This window comes from Oncorhynchus mykiss, chromosome 9 (genome assembly GCF_013265735.2).
Source record: "Oncorhynchus mykiss isolate Arlee chromosome 9, USDA_OmykA_1.1, whole genome shotgun sequence".
Taxonomy (NCBI): domain Eukaryota; kingdom Metazoa; phylum Chordata; class Actinopteri; order Salmoniformes; family Salmonidae; genus Oncorhynchus; species Oncorhynchus mykiss.
Genome location: NC_048573.1, coordinates 5,804,593 through 5,812,092, shown reverse-complemented (window position 1 = coordinate 5,812,092; position 7,500 = coordinate 5,804,593).

Sequence of the window (7,500 nt, the reverse complement as noted above, 5' to 3'; positions counted from 1 at the left end):
CCACCATCTCAACCACCTCCATCAACTCCACCACCTCCATCATCTCCACCACCATCCTCTCTACCACCTCCACCATCTCTACCACCTCCTTCATCTCCACCACCTCCATCATCTCTACCATCTCTACCACCTCCATCATCTCTAGCACCTCCACCATCTCCATCACCTCCACCATCTCCATCATCTCTACCATCTCTACCACCTCCATCATCTCTAGCACCTCCACCATCTCCATCACCTCCATCATCTCCATCACCTCCACCATCTCCGTCACCTCCACCACCTCCATCATCTCCACCTCCTCCATCATCTCTACCACCTCCATCATCTCTACCTCCTCCATCATCTCTACCACCTCTATCATCTCTACCACCTCTACCACCTCTATCATCTCTACCACCTCCATCATCTCTACCATCTCTACCACCTCCATCATCTCTACCACCTCCACCATCTCCACCTCCTCCATCATCTCTACCACTTATATCATCTCTACCATCTCCACCACCTCCATCATCTCCACCTCCTCCATCATCTCTACCACCTCCATCATCTCCACCACCTCCATCATCTCCACCTCCTCCATCATCTCCACCTCCTCCATCATCTCTACCACCTCTATCATCTCTACCACCTCCATCATCTCCACCACCTCCATCATCTCCAGCTCCTCCATCATCTCTACCACCTCCATCATCTCTACCATTTCTACCACCTCCATCATCTCTACCACCTCCACCATCTCCATCACCTCCACCATCTCCATCACCTCCACCACCTCCATCATCTCTACCACCTCTATCATCTCTACCATGGTTCAAATGGTTACAAAAGGGCTTTTCGGCTGTCCCCATAGGAGAACCCTTTTGGGTCCAGGTCTCTACCAACTCCACCACCTGATCGTTCTGCCCACCACCTGTACGGTTCTACATGGAACCGAAAACGGTTCTAACTACAACCAAAAAGGGTTCTACAGGGCTGGACTGACTCAGTTCATGTTCACCTTGGTTAGAATGACTCAGCTCATGTTCACCTTGGTTACATGCTGACCACACTGCTTACGTGCGAGAGCTTTGCAAAATAACAGCTCGCAGTTCAACAAACGTCTGCAGAGCCACGTGCTAAAATAGAACTTGATTATTTTTGTGACGCTTGATGCGCTGCAAGTCCCTCCCCTCCCAGAGGTTACTAAAATACTGAAGGAGGAGAGGTTACTAGAAGACTGAAGGAGGAGAGGTTACTAGAAGCCTGAAGGAGGAGAGGTTACTAGAAGACTGAAGGAGGAGAGGTTACTAGAAGACTGAAGGAGGAGAGGTTACTAGAAGACTGAAGGAGGAGAGGTTACTAGAAGACTGAAGGAGGAGAGGTTACTAGAAGACTGAAGGAGGAGATGTTACTAGAAGACTGAAGGAGGAGAGGTTACTAGAAGCCTGAAGGAGGATAGGTTACTAGAAGCCTGAAGGAGGAGAGGTTACTAGAAGACTGAAGGCGGAGAGGTTACTAGAAGACTGAAGGAGGAGAGGTTACTAGAAGACTGAAGGAGGAGAGGTTACTAGAAGACTGAAGGAGGAGAGGTTACTAGAAGCCTGAAGGAGGAGAGGTTACTAGAAGACTGAAGGAGGAGAGGTTACTAGAAGACTGAAGGAGGAGAGGTTACTAGAAGATTGAAGGAGGAGCGGTTACTAGAAGACTGAAGGAGGAGAGGTTACTAGAAACAAACTCGGTTTACCCTTTTATCTGTGGAGTAATTGTCAGAGTAGAGGACCTTGTGTATTTCAGAGTAGAGAGGGGGCACACAAGGTGTGGGGCTAATCCAGGTAGCAGACCTGAGCTCACTCCTCGTGCTTATTATAAGCAGCGCGTTACTGGTCAGGCACCGTGTTATGCGGTTAAGCGCACGGTGTCGCCAGTATGTGCCCATAGCCCGGTGCGCTATAGGGCAGCCCCTATACCCAGGTCCAGGGTATCCTGCGCCGGCTCTGCGTACTGTGTCTCCGGGGCGCTGGGAGGGTGCAGTGCGTCCTATGCCTGCACTCCGCTCGTGCCGGGCAAATGTGGGAGTGGAGCCTGAGGGAGAGGTGTGCGTAGTAGGCACTAGATCTCCCGTGCTTATCCACAGCCCGGTTCAACCTGTGCCTGCACTCTGGAGGGTCCGGGCTAGAGTAGTGATCCGGCCGGGGGGAGTGGTGCTAAGGCTGCGCACCAGAGCTCCAGTGCTCCCCCACAGCCCGGTCCTTCAGGTGCCTCCTCCTAACACCAAGCCTCCTGGAGGTCTCCCCAGCCTGGTGGGTCCTGTGGCAGCTCCATGCACCAGGCTGTCTCTCTGTCTCCTCCCTACAAGTGTTCCCGCCTGTCTGGCGCTGCCGGAGACTCCCGTCTGTCCGGCGCTGTCAGAGCGTCCGCCCCTCAGTCCAGAGGCGCCAGAGCTCCTCCTCTCCAGCGTTGCCGGAGTCTCCAGTCAGCCCAGCGCCGCCTGAGCCACCCGTCTGCCAAGCGCCATCAGAGCCGCCAGTCTGCAAGGAGCCGCCAGAGCCGCCAGTCAGCCAGGAGCCGCCAGTGCCGCCAGTCAGCCAGGATCTGCCAGTGCCACCAGTCAGCCAGGATCTGCCAGTGCCGCCAGTCAGCCAGGATCTGCCAGAGCAGCCAGTCAGCCAGGATCTGTCAGAGCCGCCAGTCAGCCAGGATCTGCCAGAGCCGCCATTCATCCAGGATTTGCAAGAGCTGCCATTCAGCCAGGATCTGCAAGAGCCGCCATTCATCCAGGATCTGCAAGAGCCGCCATTCAGCCAGGATCTACCAGAGCCGCCAGTCAGCCGGGATCTGCACGAGCCACCAGTCAGCCAGGATCTGCCAGAGCCGCCATTCAGCCAGGATATACCAGAGCCGCCAGTCGGCCAGGATCTGCTAGAGCCGCCAGTCAGCCAGGATCTGCCAGAGTCGTCAGCCCTCTGTCCAGAGCTGACCCTCTGTCCCAAGCTGCCCCTCTGTCCCGAGCTGCCCCTCTGTCCCGAGCTGCCCCTCAGTCCAGTGGGGTCATTTAGAAGAGTGGTTAGGAAGCCACGGAGACGGACAATGAGGCGGACTAAGACTATGGTGAAGTGGGGTCCACGTCCCGCGCCAGAGCCACCACCGCGGACAGACACCCACCCAGAACCTCCCCTATAGGTTAAAAATGTTCCATGCTTTTCAACCTGTCCCCAAATTAATATAGTATGGTTCAGAGTTAGTTTTGATATTTCAACCTGCGTGTCCTGATCGTGTCTGGTGTGGATGGACAAAATCTAATTAAAACAAATTCTATTGGCCGAATTCATCACCTTACCTTAAAAAACGTACTTTACAAGCCATTAACAAACAGTACAATTCAAGAAATAGAGTTAAGAAATTATTTACTAAATAAAATAAAGTCAAAATAAAAAGTAACACAGCAGAATTACATAACAATTAAGAGGCTACTATATACAGGGACGCCTGGTCTAGTCAGCATGTTAGACTGCAAGACAGTTAAAAGCTGTGGTACCTACTGCACGACGGCGCTGTGGTACATACTGCGCGACGGCGCTGTGGTACTTACTGCACGACGGCGCTGTGGTACTTACTGCACGACGGCGCTGTGGTACTTACTGCTGCACGACGGCGCTGTGGTACTTACTGCACGACGGCGCTGTGGTACTTACTGCACGACGGCCCTGTGGTACTTACTGCACGACGGCCCTGTGGTACTTACTGCACGACGGCGCTGTGGTACTTACTGCACGACGGCGCTGTGGTACTGCAAGATGGCGCTGTGGAACTTACTGCACGACAGCGCTGTGGTACTTACTGCACGACGTTACTGCACGACGGCGCTGTGGTACTTACTGCACGACGGCCCTGTGGTACTTACTGCACGACGGCGCTGTGGTACTTACTGCACGACGGCGCTGTGGTACTGCAAGATGGCGCTGTGGAACTTACTGCACGACAGCGCTGTGGTACTTACTGCACGACGTTACTGCACGACAGCGCTGTGGTACTTACTACACGACGGCGCTGTGGAACTTACTGCACGACAGCGCTGTGGTACTTACTGCACGACGGCGCTGTGGTACTGCAAGATGGCGCTGTGGTACTTATTCTGTCTTTCTTAGTGTGGGCACCTGTGCCTGCAATCAGGTTTGGAGTAAAATGCTGAAAGACTATCTTTATTTCAGTTTTTTTTTTTGCCAGGACTTGGGAGTCTCCATGGCACGTGTGTGAGACTTGGAGACAGTAGAATATACCGTCTTGGCGACAGCCGCTTCGACAGGATAACCCAGAGATAAGATGACCACAGTTGCCAGGGCAACAATCTCAATCTCTGCCTATCATTGTCTTGGTACATAGTGTTGATCCAACATGGAGAGACACACCCAACAGCTGGCTACAGCAAACAAACAAAATCGTTAAGTAGAAGAAACATTAACAACCATAAGGGAACGTTATTAAAGGTCAAAACTACTATAGAACTAACATAGAACTACCATAGAACTAACATAGAACTACAATATACCTACAATATACCTACAATATACATACAATATAACAACAATATAACAACAATAGAACTACCATAGAACTAACATAGAACTACAATATACCTACAATATACCTACAATATACATACAATATAACAACAATATAACAACAATAGAACTACCATAGAACTACCATAGAACTACCATAGAACTACCATAGAACTACAATAGAACTACAATATACCTACTATAGAACTACCATAGAACTACCATAGAACTACAATAGAACTACAATATACCTACTATAGAACTACCATAGAACTACCATAGAACTACCATAGAACTACCATAGAACTACAATAGAACTACAATATACCTACTATAGAACTACCATAGAACTACCATATATCTACTATAGAACTACCATAGAACTACCATATATCTACTATAGAACTACCATAGAACTACCATATATCTACTATAGAACTACCATAGAACTACCATAGAACTACAATATAACTACCATAGAACTACCATAGAACTACCATATATCTACTATAGAACTACCATAGAACTACCATATATCTACTATAGAACTACCATAGAACTACCATAGAACTACAATATAACTACCATAGAACTACCATAGAACTACCATAGAACTACAATATACCTACTATAGAACTACCATAGAACTACCATATATCTACTATAGAACTACCATAGAACTACCATATATCTACTATAGAACTACCATAGAACTACCATAGAACTACAATATAACTACCATAGAACTACCATAGAACTACCATAGAACTACCATATATCTACTATAGAACTACCATAGAACTACCATATATCTACTATAGAACTACCATAGAACTACCATATATCTACTATAGAACTACCATAGAACTACCATATATCTACTATAGAACTACCATAGAACTACCATAGAACTACAATATAACTACCATAGAACTACCATAGAACTACCATAGAACTACCATATATCTACTATAGAACTACCATAGAACTACCATAGAACTACAATATAACTACCATAGAACTACAATTTAACTACTATAGAACTACCATAGAACTACAATTTAACTACTATAGAACTACCATAGAACTACAATTTAACTACTATAGAACTACCATAGAACTACAATTTAACTACTATAGAACTACCATAGAACTACCATATATCTACTATAGAACTACCATAGAACTACCATAGAACTACCATAGAACTACCATAGAACTACAATTTAACTACTATAGAACTACCATAGAACTACAATTTAACTACTATAGAACTACCATAGAACTACAATTTAACTACTATAGAACTACCATAGAACTACAATTTAACTACTATAGAACTACCATAGAACTACCATATATCTACTATAGAACTACCATAGAACTACCATAGAACTACTATAGAACTACCATAGAACTACAATTTAACTACTATAGAACTACCATAGAACTACAATATAACTACCATAGAACTACCATAGAACTACAATTTAACTACTATAGAACTACCATAGAACTACAATATAACTACTATAGAACTACCATAGAACTACAATTTAACTACTATAGAACTACCATAGAACTACAATTTAACTACTATAGAACTACCATAGAACTACAATTTAACTACTATAGAACTACCATAGAACTACAATATAACTACCATAGAACTACCATAGAACTACAATATAACTACTATAGAACTACCATAGAACTACAATTTAACTACTATAGAACTACCATAGAACTACCATAGAACTACAATTTAACTACTATAGAACTACAATATAACTACCATAGAACTACCATAGAACTACAATATAACTACTATAGAACTACCATAGAACTACAATTTAACTACTATAGAACTACCATAGAACTACCATAGAACTACAATTTAACTACCATAGAACTACAATATAACTACTATAGAACTACCATAGAACTACAATTTAACTACTATAGAACTACCATAGAACTATAATTTAACTACTATAGAACTACCATAGAACTACCATAGAACTACCATAGAACTACAATATAACTACCATAGAACTACAATTTAACTACTATAGAACTACCATAGAACTACCATAGAACTACCATAGAACTACAATATAACTACCATAGAACTACAATTTAACTACTATAGAACTACCATAGAACTACAATTTAACTACTATAGAACTACCATAGAACTACAATTTAACTACTATAGAACTACCATAGAACTATAATTTAACTACTATAGAACTACCATAGAACTATAATTTAACTACCATAGAACTACCATAGAACTACAATATAACTACCATAGAACTACAATTTAACTACTAAAGAACTACCATAGAACTACAATATAACTACTATAGAACTACCATAGAACTACAATATAACTACCATAGAACTACAATTTAACTACTAAAGAACTACCATAGAACTACAATATAACTACTATAGAACTACCATAGAACTACAATATAACTACCATAGAACTACAATTTAACTACTAAAGAACTACCATAGAACTACAATATAACTACTATAGAACTACCATAGAACTACAATATAACTACTATAGAACTACCATAGCTAAATACTTATTTTCCACCATCATTTGCAAATAAATTCATTAAAAATCCTACAATGTGATTTTCTGGATTTTTTTTCTTCTCATTTTAGGTCAGTTAGGATAACCATTTTACTTAAAGAATGTGAAATATCAGAATAATAGTAGAGAGAATGTTTTATTTCAGCTTTTATTTATTTCATCACATTCTCAGTGGGTCAGAAGTTTACATACACTCAGTTAGTATTCGGTAGCATTGCCTTTAAATGGTTGATCTTGGGTCAAATGTGTTGTTTAGCCTTCCACAAGCTTCCCACAATAAGTTGGGTGAATTTTGGCCCATTCCTCTTGACAGAGCTGGTGTAACTGAGTCAGGTTTGTAGACCT